Consider the following 16,790-nt stretch of genomic DNA (forward strand, 5'->3'; position numbering starts at 1 on the left):
ACACAGACAGGCCTGGAGAGGTGGCTCCTTCCAATGGCCCATTGACCTGTCGGAGAAGAATTTCCTCACATCGGCAGGAGCTCCCTCTTCCCCTCTCCCCTCCGTCTGTGGGCCGACCTCCCTTGCCAGCCCCTGGCCCTCCCCTCTCTGGCTCCCTTGAAGCTTGAAAGGGATGGGAAAACAGGACCGAGTCAGTAATAAGTTACTTTAATTGGATTTCTGCAGTATTGGTATGCAGAGGTTATCTCGGGATGATTTATCGATGCACTATTGCCAAGTGCCAGGCTTAGCCCCCTGCCGGACCCCCAAAGAGAGCCTCAAGCACGCCCTGCTCCAAAGGGGGGGCCCTTCTGGCCTCCCCCCATTCAGGGAGGGAAGAGGGGACGGCAGGCCGGAGAGCGGGGGGGCAAGGAGGAAAGTGAAGCGAGGCCCAGAGAGCGGAGCGAGGTGCCCCCACGGCTCCGGTGTGCCTCTCTGTGTGCAGTCATGTGTGTTGTGACTGGCAGCCTCGTCCATGAGTCACTAACCAAATTAACTGAAGTTTCCTTTGGGGAAAAATGTAATCAGTTATTGCTCTCAGACCCACTGCAGCAAATGAGCTCGCCCGCCTGGAGTTTGTTGTTGTTGCTATAATGGGGGGCGGCGGTTTGTGCTTGAGAACCATCCTCCCAAGGCAGAGAGAATCAAAGAATTAGGGGAGCCCCGGGAGATCCCATTTAACAGAAGGGGAAACTGAGGCTCGCCTGGGGTCAGGCACTGAGTTCACAGCAAAGCTGGGACTGGAAAAAAAAAATCTGAACAGATCCAGGGCAGGTTCTTTCCTTCACACGGCGCTGCCTCTGAGAGAAGCCCTTGTATTCCCTCCCAAACCAATTAAGCAGAAAGGAAATGGGTTGGTAAATTGCTGTGAGAATTACTGGACATTTTGTCTGTGCAGGCAGGAGGGGGCTGAGGTTTGATCAAGTTTTAATTGGTCCTCCTGCCTCCAGCCAGTCTGAGCTCCCCTTCAGACAGCTGCTGCGGCCTCCTCCGAGGGCCCACCGCTGGCCAGGATGCTCTCACTGACTCCCTTCGGCCTCTGGGATAAAAGGGAGTCTTCAGCCCGGAATTCCAGGTCCTCCTCAGTCTGGCTCCAGCACACCTTTCCAGGCTCATTTGGAATTCATCCACTTTGTTCCTCCTGTGGATGGGCCTGCACAGGGGCCATTATGATGATGATGATGATGATGATGATGATGATGATGATTAATTAGTATAAGGAAATTCTGGAGGAGCGAAAGGAAGAGAATGAGAAAGAGAAAGAGAGATGGAGACAAAGAGAGACAGAGACAGAAATAGACAGAGAAGGAAAGAGAGGGAGAGGGGGGAGAGAGAGAGAGAGAGAGAGAGAGAGAGAGAGAGAGAGAGAGAAGAGAGAGAGAGAGAGAGAGAGAGAGAGAGAGAGAGAGAGAGAGAGAGAGAGAGAGAGAGAGAAGAGGAAAGGGAAGAGAGAGATGGGGGTTCCCTGCCCCCAGTGTCCTGCACAAGAGTCTCTGCTCCCCTCAGACTCTCTTCTCCTTGCAATCTCTGCCATTCATGATTCTGGGCAATCTGGACCAAATTGACATGCCATTTCTCACCTCTAGGTATTTGCAAGGTCCACCTCCCTGGCTTATATAAGGGGGTCTAATGCATGTATAGAGAGCACCAGAGAGTTTGACTGATGCAAATATTGGGTCTGGGAGAGGCTGGGAACTTGTTTCTGCAGAGTCTGATGTTAAAAGAGAAAAATGGTTTCAGGAATGTTTAGAGCATTTATGTCCATCTGAAGCTACTCCAAGCAGATGACCAGGGGGTTACTGGGGGACTCAGCTGTGTTGATGATATCCCTTCCTTCCTTCCTTCCTTCCTTCCTTCCTTCCTTCCTTCCTTCCTTCCTTCCTTCCTTCCTTCCTTCCTTCCTTCCTTCCTTCCTTCCTTCCTTCCTTCCTTCCTTCCTTCCTTCCTTCCTTCCTTCCTTCCTTCCTTTCCTTCTTCTTCCTTCCTTCCTTCCTTCCTTCCTTCCTTCCTTCCTTCCTTCCTTCCTTCCTTCCTTCCTTCCTTCCTTCCTTCCTTCCTTCCTTCCTTCCTTCCTTCCTTCCTTCTTCCTTCCTTCCTTCCTCCCTTCCTCCCTCCCTCCGGATCCACTGAGCCACCTAGAAACCCTGAAAGGGCAATTTAAATCCAAAGGAATAAATCTCTAATAGTGGAATTTGGGGCCACCCATTGGAGGGGACCCTCTTACCCCCTTTAAGTTCACACCATAAAAGCTTATATCAACATATCAAGTTGGCCTTCTTGCTGTTCCTTTCTCAACCTTTTGTCTCCAGACTCCAAGCCTTTGCAGGGACCCCCAGCCTCTCCTCAGCTTCACTTCTTGGACTACCTGTTCTCCCTGAAGCAGCACCGTCTACAGGGGCTCCTTCTTGACTTTTCGCTTCTCTGGCTCCTCTTCCCACCCCAAATGTACTGTTTGCCCCCCTCCCCATCACACTGGATGATCTAATAGTTCAAAGACTTTGCACCTTCTCTGCGGGTGAATTCTGCTTCTTCTTGGCGGGGGTCCCTTAGAGGCTCCTGACACTCCTGCTTAATGGCCCGTGGTACCCAGAGGGGCCGGGCCGAGCCAGCGTGAAAGCATGAGGTCCGGGAAGCTGGGCTTGGCTGCCTTCCAGAGCCCTTTGGCCTCCTCCAAGGCACCACGTGAGGGTGCGCGGGGCCCCTCGCCTGCCTTCTCCTGCCGCCGCCACCAAACTGCTCTCTGGAAAAGCAGTGAGATCATTTACACCTCAGCGAGAACGTAAGTCACCCAGACACGGGGGTTCCTCTGTGGGAGCCTGATTCCCCCACTGGAATGGAAAGGCTTTGAGCCTTGTTAGAGAGCTGGCTGGTGCTGGCAGAGGCGCCATTGTGAGGAGACTGAGGCAAGGAGGAGAGGAGCCACCACTCAGGCTGGGGCCCTTAGGACAGCTTTGTTCATCCTCTCCATACTGGTCCTAAACCATCGCCTTTTCCTCTGCCCCCCTCTCTGCCCGGAGACATTTAATGGATGGGAAAGAAGCAGAAAACCTGGAATTAATTTCCTCCTCTGATATCTCTCATCCATTAGGACCTTGGATAAGTCATCTGACCCTGCTGGCATTCAGTTTTCTCAGTTGTAAAATGAGTCACTCTCTTCGCTACAGTTGCTTCTTCTGTAAAATGGATAATTCTAGTCCTTGTCTCACAGTAGCGTTGTGAGGATCAGATGATACAATGTGTGTGAAGGGCCTTGCAAACCTTGGAGAGCGTGTTATCAATGGGACGTCCCTGGCCCATGTGGTCTCCCAGGATCCTATGATCCTGGGCCACCCGCTCCTCCCCCTCCAGCCTTTCTCTCCATTGCTCCTCGGACCTTTTTCATCCACGCCAGATGGTCCCTCTTCTGTCCTAACACCTCCATTTGTCACGCAGGGATCCGGCTGCTCAAGTTAGCTGCTGCTGACGAGGAGAAACAGCAAAACACAACCACTTCATGACAAATTGGCTGGAAATGCAATTCTGCCAGGGCTGTTATCCGTTGACTCTCAAAGACTTTCTCGCTGGCTTGCCAAAGTCACAGAAGGGGTGGATGGATCTCTATGGGCTGGGAATATGGGTTGCCCTGCATAGAGAGGGAGGAGTCTGGACCAGAAGCTAAGTGAGCCAGATATAGAGCAGGAGCTCTTTCCCAGCATGGGTATCAATTGGAAACAGGTAAGTTGGAAGATCTGGCCACATACTTAATAACACTCCCCGCCCTTTTGGTTTCTTTTTTTCTTTTGCCAAATGTCAGTGTTGCCTTCCTAGCTTAGCGCTGTCTCTTCTGATAGAAGCAGGGAAAGTCTCAGCTCGACATTATTGCACCTCTCTCCACCCCCAACATATTATTTTATTTATTTTCCAATTAGAAAATAACAGGTACTTATTTTCCTTCTCTTTGTCATCTACCTCAATTCCAAACTGGAAAAAAAAAAAGAGAAATCTATACCCTGTCCTAGGTTAGCAAAATGAATATGTAACAGAAAGGGAAAACAAGTAAAAAAATACATTTGTGATCATAGGTGTGGCCTTAGAGGTTGTCACATACTCAACCCCTTCATTTTTCAGATAAGCCCAGGAAGTCAAGATCTGCTCAGGGTCACTTAACCAGTAAGTAAGGGAGGATCTGAGTTGAGAATTTCCTGAATCCAACTTCAGGTTCCTGTTAGACAAGCCATAATTACTTTTGACACCAGGTGATGGCAGGAGGTACCCCACAGCTTCAAGGACTCTGTGATGAGATAAATGAGATGAAGGTATTATGGACTAACAAAGATGTGAACCACAGTAATTTGTGAGAACTAGCCAACTTGAGAATGTTAAGTCCACTCCAGTGACTTCTTATTGCCTTTGAGGATAACATAGAAATTCCTCTATTTAGCTTTGAAAATCCTAGATAACCAGATCCCAACTATCTTTCCAGTTTCTTTGGACATTACTTCCTGTCTCCAACTCTGAGATCCTGTCAAAATGGACTTCTCTCTGTTCCTTAAATGAAACAACTATCTCCTGTAGGATCTCCCATCCCTGGAATGCACTCTCTCCACCCCTCAGCATCCTTAAATCCTTCTCTTCCTTTTAGAGGGTTGCTTCTAGCACTATCTTTTGCATGAAGACTTTCCTCATCTTCCTATCTACCGATGCCCTCCCTCCCAAACTCCCTTGTATTTTACTACTTTAGAGATATACATTTATTCTTTTTATATTTGTGCTGCATATATCTTTTTTAAAAATAATCCTTTGATTTTCCCCAATTACCTGTAAAAACATTTTTAACACATGCTTTTAAATTTTGAGTTCCCAATTCTCTCCCTCTCCTTCTCCCCACCTTCCTCCCTGAGATGGTCAGCAATTTGATATGGGTTAAATATGTTTGATCACTTTTGAGTAGAGAGTGTTGTTTGCCTTCTTTGTACATTTATCCCTAGTACCTAGCACAATACTCAGGACATGGTTAAATGCTTAATAAATACCTATTGACTGGTCAATATCTTTTAAAAATAATGTTTTATTTTCCCCAATTACACATAAAAACAATGTTTAACATTCATTAACATTTTTTTTGATAAACATTGAGTTCCAAATTTTCTCCCTCTTCCCTACCCACCCTCCCACCTCCACTCCCTCCTAGCCGTCCTACTCCCCAAGATGGTAAGCAATGTAATAGAGATTTTATATGTGAAATCAAAATCAAGTAAAACATTTCCTCATAGTAATCATTTATGGAAGAGAGAAGAAAAAGAAGAAGAAGAAGGAGAAGAAGAAGAAGAAGAGAAGGAGAAGGAAGAAGAAGAAGAAGAAGAAGAAGAAGAAGAAGAAGAAGAAGAAGAAGAAGAAGAAGAAGAAGAAGAAGAAGAAGAAGAAGAAGAAGGAGGAGGAGGAGGAGGAGGAGGAGGAGGAGGAGGAGGAGGAGGAGGAGGAGGAGGAGGAGGAGGAGGAGGAGGAGGAGGAGGAGGAGGAGGAGGAGGAGGAGGGAGGAGGAGGAGGAGAAGAAGAAGAAGGAAGAAGAAGAAGAAGAGAAGAAGAAGAAGAAGAAGAAGAAGAAGAAGAAGAAGAAGAAGAAGAAGAAGAAGAAGAAGAAGAGAAGAAGAAGAAGAAGAAGAAGAAGAAGAAGAAGAAGAAGAAGAAGAAGAAGAAGAAGAAGAAGAAGAAGAAGAAGAAGAAGGAGGAGGAGGAGGAGGAGGAGGAGGAGGAGGAGGAGGAGGAGGAAGAAGAAGAGGAGGAGGAGGAGGAGGAAGAGGAGGAAGAAGAAGAGGAGGAGGAGGAGGAGGAGAAGAAGAAGAAGAAGAAGAAGAAGAAGAAGAAGAAGAAGAAGAAGAAGAAGAAGAAGAAGAAGAAGAAGAAGAAGAAGAAGAAGAAGAAGAAGAAGAAGAAGAAGAAGAAGAAGAAGAGAAGAAGAAGAAGAAGAAGAGGGGGAGGAAGAGGAGGAAGAGGAAGAGAAGGAGAAGGAGGAGGAAGAGGAGAAGGAGGAGGAGGAAGAAGAAAGAAGAAGAAGGGGAGGAAGAGGAGGAAGAGGAAGAAGAAGAGGAGGAGGAAAAGAAAGAGGAGGATGAAAAGAAGAAAGAGAAGAAAAGGAAGGAAGAAAGAGAAAGAAAGGAAGGAAGGAACAGAAATATAGTATGTTCTTGTCTGCAATCAGATTCCATCAGTCCTTTCTGTGAAGACAGATGGAAGTTTTCATTGTGAGTCTCTGGGATTGCATTAGATTTCTGTATTGTTGAGAATCATAGACCATTTACAGTTGTTCATCAAAAGATATTGCAATTATTGTGGATGATGTTCTTCTGGCTCTGCTCACTTCACTTTGCATCAGTTCATGTAAGTCTTTCCAGCTCAAAATCATCTGCTCATCCTTTCTTATAGCCGTATCAAGGAAAGGTAGCAATTGCAAATGATTGGCAGGACTAAGAATCTCATGAGCCTACTGGTTCAAGGTTCACCGCCCCCCCCCCCCAAATAAAAACCCTCCTCAGCTGCTTGGAAACTTGCCCCAGTAGGCTCATGAGATTCTTAGTCCTGCCAATCATTTGCAATTGCTACCTTTCCTTGATACAGTACAATAGGATTCCATCCTAATCATCTACCACAACTTGCTCAGCCATTCCCCAATTGATGGACAACCCCATAACTTCCAATTCTTTGCTACCATAAAAAGTGATGCAATAAATATTTTTGGTCCTTTCCTCCCCCTTTTTTGAATGATATTTTCTCATATCTTATAGTTTATAGTGGCAACAGCACCTAGTTTACCTTTGATCAAAGATTAATAGCATTAAGTTAGAGGCCTGATGCATTTGGCATAACATTAAGACTTGGATTAATTTTCATTTACATTGCAGAGGTCTGCTGTTCTCCACAGATCCCTGTATGCCGATCTCCTTAGCATACTAGTTGCTTTCCTCGGGTATGCTCCAGTTTATTAATGTTCTTAATAAAAGGTGTGCTCAGAATCAAACATAACTTCCAATGTTGTCAGACCAAAGGAAATGGTGCCCCTTTTTAACCTGTCTTTGGGCTCTTCATATAAAAACTGTCCCAGCACTTTTGTCCCCACCTGGAGTGTATGTGATCGGTTCAAAAACAATTTGTGTGACGAACGCTCAGCGTCACCCCATTTTGTCTTCAGAGCAAAAGGGACATTTCTAGTTTTCAGATGAATCACTGTAATGGTTGCATGCAGACAGACTGACTATTTCTCCCCACAGTAAACTCCTAGTTCTTCAGAAGACACTTTGGGGTGGTGGGGTGGGAGAGCAGCAGCTAGGCAGCTCAGTGGATTGAGAGTCAGGCTGGAGATGGGAGGTCCAGGGTTCAGATGTGGCCTCAGACTCTTCCTAGTTGTGTGCAAGTCACGTCACCGTGTTTGCCCTTAGTTTCTCCTCTATAAAATGAGCTGAAGAAGGAAATGGCGAATCACTCCAGTACTTTGCAGAAGAAACCCTAAATGGATTATAAAGAGTTGGACACGACTGAAAAAAAATGGAAGAACAAAATAAATGAGTAAATGAAATGAATGAAAAAAAATTATTAAGCTAAATAAAGAAGTAAATGTATAATGTTTTAATTTAATATTGAAATTAAATTATTAAAATAAATCAAACATTTAAATTAACTAAATAATTAAAATTAAATTGATATTTAATATCAATGTGTTATGAATAAATAAATAAACTTAATAAAAATACATAAAGCTTAAGACAATTCTCACCCTCAAGGAACTTATTCTTTTTTTTTTTTTAACCCTTACCTTCTGTCTTGGAGTCAATACTGTGTATTGGCTCCAAGGCAGAAGAGTGGTAAGGGCTAGGCAATGGGGGTCAAGTGACTTGCCCAGGGCCGGATTTGAAACTAGGACCTCCCATCTCTAGGCCTGGTTCTCAATCCACTGAGCTACCCAGCTGCCCCCCCCCCCCTTTTTTTTGAATAAAACCCTTACCTTCCATCTTGGAGTCAATACTGTGTATTGGCTCCAAGGCAGAAGAGTGGTAAGGGCTAGACAATGGGGGTTAAGTGACTTGCCCAGGGTCACACAGCTGGGAAGTGTCTGAGGCCAGATTTGAACCTAGGACCTCCCATCTCTAGGCCTGACTCTCAATTCACTGAGCTACCCAGCTGCCCCCAAGGAACTTATTCTTATAGGAGAAAACAATGTCCATAGGACAATGGTACCTAGGAAGGGTGCTGTGGTTAGGGGAGTCGTAGGGACAGTGAATGGAGTCATAGGGCAATTCACTGACTTTCTCTTCTCAGGAATAGTGATCTTGATTTAATTATTTCCAGAGCAAGAAATAGAAAAGGATGAGATTGAGGGAATGACACATACAAGGTGGCATGGCCAGATGTCTGGAATGCAGTATGGTAGGTTTGGGTCTGGTTAGATATGATGAACTTTCAGCAGTCCTAGCCCCAGGTTAGAAACTAGAGAACCAGGTCAGAAATGGAGGGTAGAAGAGAAGAGAAACAACTGCTTGATCACATGGGTTGATGGGGATGTGACTGGGGATGTAGATTCCAAACAATCACTCTAGTGCAAATATCAATAATATGGAAATAGGTCTTGATCAGTGACACACGTAAAACCCAGAGGAATTGTGTGTTGGCTATGGGAGGGGGGTTGTGGGGAAGGGAGGGAAAGAACATGAACCTTATAACCATGGAAAAATACTCTAAATTAATTAATTAAATAACATTTTCCAAATTAAAAAAAAAGAGTTGGAGGATAGAGTGGGGTAGCACTAGGGTGAGACTGTGGTCTCGAACTCTCAACCCTTTGTAACTAGCATTATAGATATTTCAGAATCCTGAGGTGTCTTGCCATCAGTGCACTGAAGATAATGTAATAAGGGCTTTACTGTCCTGTGAATAATGTGCATTACTATGACAATTTTTAAGCTTCCTTCCGATGGATTAAAAATGGCTTCTTCTCTCAAGGTGGCCCTTCCATGCAGAATCTGTAGTCTGCATGTCTGAATTTGTAAGCAGATCATTGGCAGGACTTGTCAAAAACCTGAAGAGGCATTTGTCTGTCTGACCTGATCTGTAGACCTGAGTGAGCATGCGTTTCCAGGGTTTTGATGACTCTGTTGACAGGAGCTCCATGGACAACATTCATCTTAGAAGATGCTGCTTTAATTTTTGTGACATGTGGTAACCTAAAAGCTCCATCTTGGGACAGCATAAATATTAAATTTTGCTTGTTCTAGAGGAATTGATGGATCAGTGACTTCATTCTGAAGTCATTGTGCAAGGCGATCCCATGACATGTCAAATACAAAATCCCTAAAATTGTAATGGTGAGACAGATGGCTCAACTCTGCAATGTAGGCGGCAGTGCCCTCACTAGGCTTTTGATTCTCTCTGTGAAATTTAAATCGCTGAACAATCACTGTTAGTTCTGTTAGGGAGTGTGGTGTCAGTAACCCCACAAATTCAATCGGGATAATATTCTTAGCTGAAGCACAGATGGTAAGAAATATGTACAAATTTTGCCCTAGTACTTGTCAGGAGCAATGCATACTTTGGTTCAGGGCTCCCTATTTTGACAAGATAGAATAGAAATGTTTTTTCATATAAATCTCAGAAAGTAGGGTGACAATATTTCAGTGTTTTCAAAAGATCTGTGTTCACCCCTATGCGGTATTCCCTCTGTCAGTGCATGACATCTGTCCTATACAATTCTTGTTTGTTCTCCCATAAATCCCCCACTGAAGGGCTATCCAATGTACTGAAGATTTCTCCTGGGTCTCTTAATGTTCCATGAAAAAGGAACAGTGATTTGAGCATAGCTACAGTAATGTAGGACTAAGAATTCCAGCTCTAGCCCATGTCCTTCAGTTGTGCTACATGAAATTCCAAGGTAATAGTCTTTGGATTCATGCTACTAGTTGTCATTAATATTATGGCAGTTGAAAGGAATTTGGTCAAATCAGCTTGAAGTTTAGATGGGATTTGGGGACTTTCCAATAAGGGAAAAAACAAAGTGAATTTTAAAAAAGGACAGAATCACCCAGGCTGTGCTATGGGTCTGACTCACAAAAGAGCTAAGCATCCCTAAAGTTATGTGCTCTCTTACAAAAGAACAATGACCATTCTCTTATGATAAGAAGGCTTACTAGTGGCTGTAAGTTAACCAAGAAGTAGCAGGTGAAGGAGGAGTTTAGGGATGAACAGCAGATGGTTTAGCACAGAAAGCAGCCCAGGGGAAGACATCAGCAGCTTTAGTTGGAAGTAGTAAATGGTGTTTTTGGACACAAGTGGGTTTGTCAGGTGGTATGCAGTTCTAGGCATATGAATTGCCCAGGTTATGCATGATGCCTTTCCTTCTAAATTGATGAACAGTTACTATTGGTTCTGTTGGCAAGTGGAGCGTCAGTAACCCTGTAAATTCAATTGATATAATATTCTTAGCCGAAGTACAGATGGTAAGAGATATATACCAATTTTGCCCTGGTAATTGTCAGGAGCAATGCATTATTTGGTCCAGGGATCCCTATTTTGATAAGGTAGAATCTATCATATGATATGCTTATGAACCTGTAGCAGTGTGCCCTTATGTATTTGGGTGATTATTCTTGTTTACTTTGCTGTTCTTTTAAAAAAATTGACTATATGGGAAGTATTTGTGGAAGGTTATGAACTATGGGTTTGAATAAATGCAGATCCAAAGAGTACTTTGAATCTTGACATAGATTTCAGCCCACTTTGAAGAAAACTCAGGTTAAAATGAATAATAGTCTGACACTTATCCTGAACCTCTATTATCACTCAGTTTCCCTCTTTTAATATTATCATCTTGCCTTATTTTTCTAAAGTCATGTCTTTAATAATGATTGATTTTATACTCCTCGTATGAACATACTCACAAATAATATGTTATAGCCAACCAAAGCCCATCATCCATCTCTCCATTGCTCTTTGGTCAACCACAATTTTGACTCCTTGGATTATGAAGTGTTGTAGAAAGAATGCTAGCTCTGAAGTATGAACATCTTGGTTGGATCCTGTCTCTGATGCCTATTATCTGTGTGACCTCAAGCGAATCACTTCTTCTCTGGGCCTCTGTAGCTTCAGATTGAGGAGACAGACTAGATATCCTCCAGGGCCCTTTCTAGCTATAGATCAATGAGACTATGATCAATATTGTGATGATTCGAAATCCATAAATACATAACACTATGTATTATTTTGGGTTTCACCATGGGCAAAGGATGAACTGGCCTTCATATTAATTCTGTTACTAAAAAATACTCGAGGCAGATTTTACTTAAAACATCACCAAAGCATACAACTATAGGGACTGAAAAGAAACAAAACATTAACAGATTCTCCAGTTGACAAATAGTCAAAGGATATGAATAGGCACTTTTCAGATGAAGAAATCAAAGCTATCAATCATCATATGAAAAAATGTTCTAAATCCCTCATATTGGTTGGCCAATATGACAGAAGAGGAAAATAATAAATGTTGGAGGGGATGTGGCAAAATTGGGACACTAATGCATTGCTGGTGGAGTTGTAAATTGATCCAACCAGTCTGGAAGACAATTTGGAATTATGACCAAAGGGTTTTAAAAGACTGCTTTCTCTTTGATCAGCAATACAACTACTAGGTCTGTATCTGAAGGAGATTAAAAAATTGGGAAAGGATCTGTTTGTACAAAATATTTATAGCTGTGCTTTTTGTGGTGGCAAAAATTTGGAACTTAAAGGGATGTCCATCAAGTGATATATGATGGTGGTGGAATACACTTGCACTATAAGGAATGATAACAGGAGAATTTCAGAAAAAGCTGGGAAGACCTACATGAACTGATGCAGAGTGAAATAAACAGAATTCAGGAGAACATTATACACAGTACCCATAATATTGTGGAACAATAAAGTGTGATGGACTACTACTAGCAGCAATGCAATGATCCAGGACAATCCCTGAGGTACTTATGTCAAAGAACACTCTCTACCTCCAGAGAAAGAACTGTGGGAGTAGAAATGTAGATGAAAACATATGATTTATCTCTTATTTATTTGGGTATATGACTTGAGGTTTTGGTTTTATAAGATTGTTCACTTCTAAAAATGAATAATCTGGAAATCTGTTTTGTGTGATATACATGCATTCATGTATATTCCAGAAAAAGAAAAACATTAACAGAAATTCAAAAGAAATAGAAACACTAACATTGTGTTATGGATCTCTCTGTCCTGGATTACATGTCTTCCAGTCAACTTGCTGACTCCCTTTCTTCCAGATTCACTAAATTTTTGATTTGCCAACATCAGCTTATGGGGGCATCACACACATCATTTGCATATACCAACTCTCCCTCCAGGCTCAAATAATATTAGTTCATTCATTCATTCATTCATTCATTCATTCATTCATTCATTCATTCCCTAGTTTATAGGTCATTTGGTCCAACTCCTTCATATTATAGATAAAAAGAAAATGGAGCTCAGGTAAAGGAAATGATTTTTTCCTAGCTTATATAACTAACAAGTAGAATAGGTGGGAGTCCAACCCCAGATCCACTTGGGTGAGTTGGAGGAAAGAATGAATGTTAATTCAGCAAAGCAATGAAATACAGAGGAATGATGAAGAATGCTAAATTCCTTATATAATTGTTAATTCCCAAATTATGAATATGTAAAATTATAAACCACAAATAAAAATAAGTGAGGAAGCTCATTTATACAGGATATTTGGTGATCCTGTTGAAGTTGGACGCTAGGATAATAATTATAGAGATGGTTATTGTCAACTCAATTGAATTTATGAATGGCCCTTTTGATCTCCTTAGGTTTTAGAACTCCACCCCCAGGATGCCTTGGGATGGCTTTATTCCTACTCTCGCTCTACCTCTTGAAGCATGGATGGAGATGAGCCCAGCTCCCCTGGCCACTTCCAGGGACCAGCACTGAAGCTTCAGGGCTTTGAGCTGACCAAACAATCCTCTTCTTGGTCCCTGAATACCTCCCTTTGGCCCCATGATGGGACGCTATATTAGAGAATTGCCCATTGAGGAGAACCAACCTTGGCTCTTGCTCTCTTGTTCCTCTCTCGAACATGGTGTGGAATACTTTCTCTGGGAATTCCTGGCCAGGCAGAGGAGAGGACCTCCTCTCTCCCCGGGAAGCTATGATGACTGCTTCCATGTGGCTACACATCCTTGGCTTCAGATAACTGAGTTTATGCCACTATTTCAACATCACGGCTGTCTTTTCTGCCTTGTGTTCCTTCTTCTGAGCACAGGTGACCGAACAGTGAAGATTCTGAGATGGATGTTTCCATCAGCCTTATGCGTTCGAATGTTCAGGAGCTCCTGGGTCTCTCGGTGCTGTCTGCACCACAGAGGGGACTCCCTGCAGTTGTTGTACTATTTTTGGAATAAGAGATGAGCATCTTCAGGGGATCATCTGATTCCTATCCTGGCCTTTCAGAGACCTGGACTTTGAGGTGGATAGTCCAGAGCTTTCTTCAAGTCGTCCCCCCTCCTCCCACCAGGGCTCTGAAGGGTAAGAGTGTAAAGAGCCAGAGCGCAGGGAGAAAAGTAAGAAAAGAAGCCTTTCTCTTTAGAGGCTGGGATCCCCCAAGCCTCAACCTGGTCCATGAGTACAAAGCCTACACTTGGGATCCTTTAGAGGGAGAGGACATTCCCGGATCACCCAGTATGGACCTACATGCTGTTATATGCACATAGATGTATGTGTATACACGCATACATACACATACATATATACACATACATGCACACACAGAGATATATATTTACACACACACACACATATTCTGATTTGCTAGCACCAGGAAATGGGGGCATCACACGGATCATTTGCACATACCAACTCTCAGGCTCAAATAAGATTAGTTCATTCATTCATTCATTTATTTGACAACCATTTATTAAGTTCCTGTTACAAACCTCTGCTTGAAATAAATGTGTGTGTGTGTGTGTACTCTCTCTCGATGCTATAGATGTGTGTGTTATTTCCTGCTCCATTGTTAAAATGTAGGTTCCTTTAGGACAGAATAAGTTTTAATTTATCTTTTGTATTCCCAGCAAGCACACAGTAGGCACTTCATAAATGTTTGTTGATGGATCCATTCTTTCCATTGAGTATTTCAAGATCTTTATCTTTTTACAGTGAATAACATTCCTCTTGTTCTATAAATTGGGAAACAGACCCAGAGAGGGAGAGATGGAAGAATGGAGACAGGGAAGGAACAAAACCCTCAACTTCTGGTCCCAAATTTTTACCATGATTTAAAGAAAAGAAAGTTCCTTTGTAGTCCCAGCTAGCACACAGTAGGCACTTCATAAATGTTTATTGATGGATCCATTCTTTCCATTGAGTAGCTCAGGATCTTCCTCTTTTTACAGTGAATAACATTCCTCTTGTTCTATAAATTGGGAAACAGACCCAGAGAGGGAGAGATGGAAGAATGGAGACGGGGAAGGAACAAAACCCTCAACTTCTAGTCCCAATTTTTACCATGATTTAAAGAAAAGAAAGTTCCTTTGTAGTCCCAGCTAGCACACAGTAGGCACTTCATAAATGTTTGTTGATGGATCCATTCTTTCCATTGAGTAGCTCAGGATCTTCCTCTTTTTACAGTGAATAACATTCCTCTTGTTCTATAAATTGGGAACCAGACCCAGAGAGGGGGAGATGGAAGAATGGAGACGGGGAAGGAACAAAACCCTCAACTTCTAGTCCCAATTTTTAAGCATGAAATTAAAGAAAAAAGTTATAACGCCAGGTTTTAATTTACGGCTAACTTTGTGAAAGTGTTCCCAAGACTGTGGCATGGGTTATCAAAGGTCTTTTGGGGAGTTTCCAATCGATTTCACCTCCAATATTTTCTCGTGTTGTGAAAGGACTGGTAGCTCCCTTTCTGGGTTAGTTCAACTGTAATCTTGTCTGGAAATGGAGCGATTGACTAGCAGACCCTGTGTAACCCAGGCTAGCCCCAGGAGCCCATGGCTATGGGAGTCTCCAGTCCGCTGTATCATTCTGATAACATGAATGTCCTATTTCCTTATTTTTGTCTTGTGGCTCAGTGGTGTGAGATGGCAGATTTGGGGTGGCTTCCATGCTCTGTCGGGAGGAATTCTCCGAAGGCCTTTCCCCCACCCCCCTTCCTCTTGCTTTCCTTTCAATGGTCTAGTGAATCTGAGCGAGACTGTCTATTCTTTTGAGCACTACATTTCAACTCAAGTTATGGTTTTATAAATAATATATACAGCTAGTCAATGCCGGGGAAAGCACGCTCATTCCATTCTGAAATATTTATGGTGTGGAGTGTCTGCTTACTTTTCTTCCCAGTCATTTTTTTTAAAGCACAGCACTGTGGTGGGAGACAGCAAGGGGGTCTTTGTAGGAGGCATTAAGCCTTCACTCCCCGCCCCCACCTCGCCAACCTAGGTCACAGCACCAATCAATCCAGCAGTGACAACCAACCAAGGGATGGGAAGGGTTTAACGCCAAAGGAAAAGAACAGACGGCTCCATCTCCTAAATTATCTTCAAAAGAATTTGGTCTTCGTTAGTGGGGGCAGAGAAGTCACCCCAGAAACTGACTTCTGTTGCTCCCCTTGACAGCCTGGGTCGCCCCTACCCTGACGATTTGGGGTGGCCAGTCTGGAGCCCATCTTTTCATTCTTCTCTGGTGGACTCCCCAGCGGGCTCCCCACAGTGGCGATTACAGAGTCTCTCCTTCCTCCTCTTGCCCCTGACTCCACCCATCCCCCTTCTTTCTCAGGAGAGGTTCTTGCCTCCTAGTTTATTGAAAAGATTGAGGCCATCCATCACCAGCCCTGTAGTCTCCCCTCCTCCACAGCCCAAAGCTTTTTTTGCTTTCTCTCCTTTTCCTCTTTGGTCTCAGAAGAAGAGGCGCCCCCCCTTTCTCACCAATTCCTGTCCACATGCCCTTAATCCTGTCTCTTACCATCTCCGTTGGGACTTTGCTCCGCCATCTTTCTTTCCTCCCTCATTCCACTTTCTTCAGTTTGACAGCCTTCCTTCTTTGGTCTCCCCTATTAAAAAACAAAAGGCAAACAAAAACCTTCCCTCCATCCTGCTGCTCAGCCCCCTTTTCCCCTCTTTCTTTCCTTTCATTGTAAAAATGCTCAACTTCTAGGAAAGGCCAGTGGTGCTCCCTGCCTCTACTTGGACCTCAGCTCTGCAGCTGGAAGGGACCACAGAGGCCAGTTAGTCCAACGGCCATTCCCATCTTACAGACCAGATTTCTAGAGGGAGAAATGATGGCATGCATGGTAGTGACCTGCATAAATAGGCACCGTAGGGAGATGGAAGGACAAGTTGGGCAATGATGATTAGTTGAGTCTATGTGAATGTGGACATGCTTTTAGGGGACTATGTCAGATGGCCTGGAAAAGTAGGTTGGACCCAGATTATGGGGATCCTTTCATATCATGCTAAGGATTTGGAGGTTTCTCATAGAGAGGACAGGGAATCTTTGAAGGCTTTCGTGTAGGGGAGGGAGATCAATAGATTTAGGATTGAGGATGGGCAGCTAGGAGACTCAGTGGGTAGACTGCTCCACCTGAGTTCAAATTCAACCTCAGATACTTACTAGCTGTGTGACCTTGGGCAAGCCACTTGCCCCTGTTTGCCTCAGATTTCTTGTCATATGAGCTGGAGAAGGAAATGGAAGACTTCTTGAGTATCTTTGCCAAGAAATGGGATCAATGA

At 43.5% G+C, this 16,790-nt stretch overlaps 1 long non-coding RNA gene across 1 annotated transcript; it reads left to right on the forward strand.

The window, feature by feature from the left end:
• The first annotated feature begins 2,593 nt into the window (after window positions 1-2,593).
• LOC130457561 (uncharacterized) lies at window positions 2,594-14,038 on the forward strand. Its single transcript, XR_008916872.1, has 3 exons — window positions 2,594-2,818; window positions 3,472-3,753; window positions 12,876-14,038. It is a non-coding gene; the product is annotated as an uncharacterized LOC130457561 (long non-coding RNA).
• The last annotated feature ends 2,752 nt before the right edge of the window (window positions 14,039-16,790 follow it).

Source organism: Monodelphis domestica, chromosome 2, assembly GCF_027887165.1.
Source record: "Monodelphis domestica isolate mMonDom1 chromosome 2, mMonDom1.pri, whole genome shotgun sequence".
NCBI lineage: Eukaryota > Metazoa > Chordata > Mammalia > Didelphimorphia > Didelphidae > Monodelphis > Monodelphis domestica.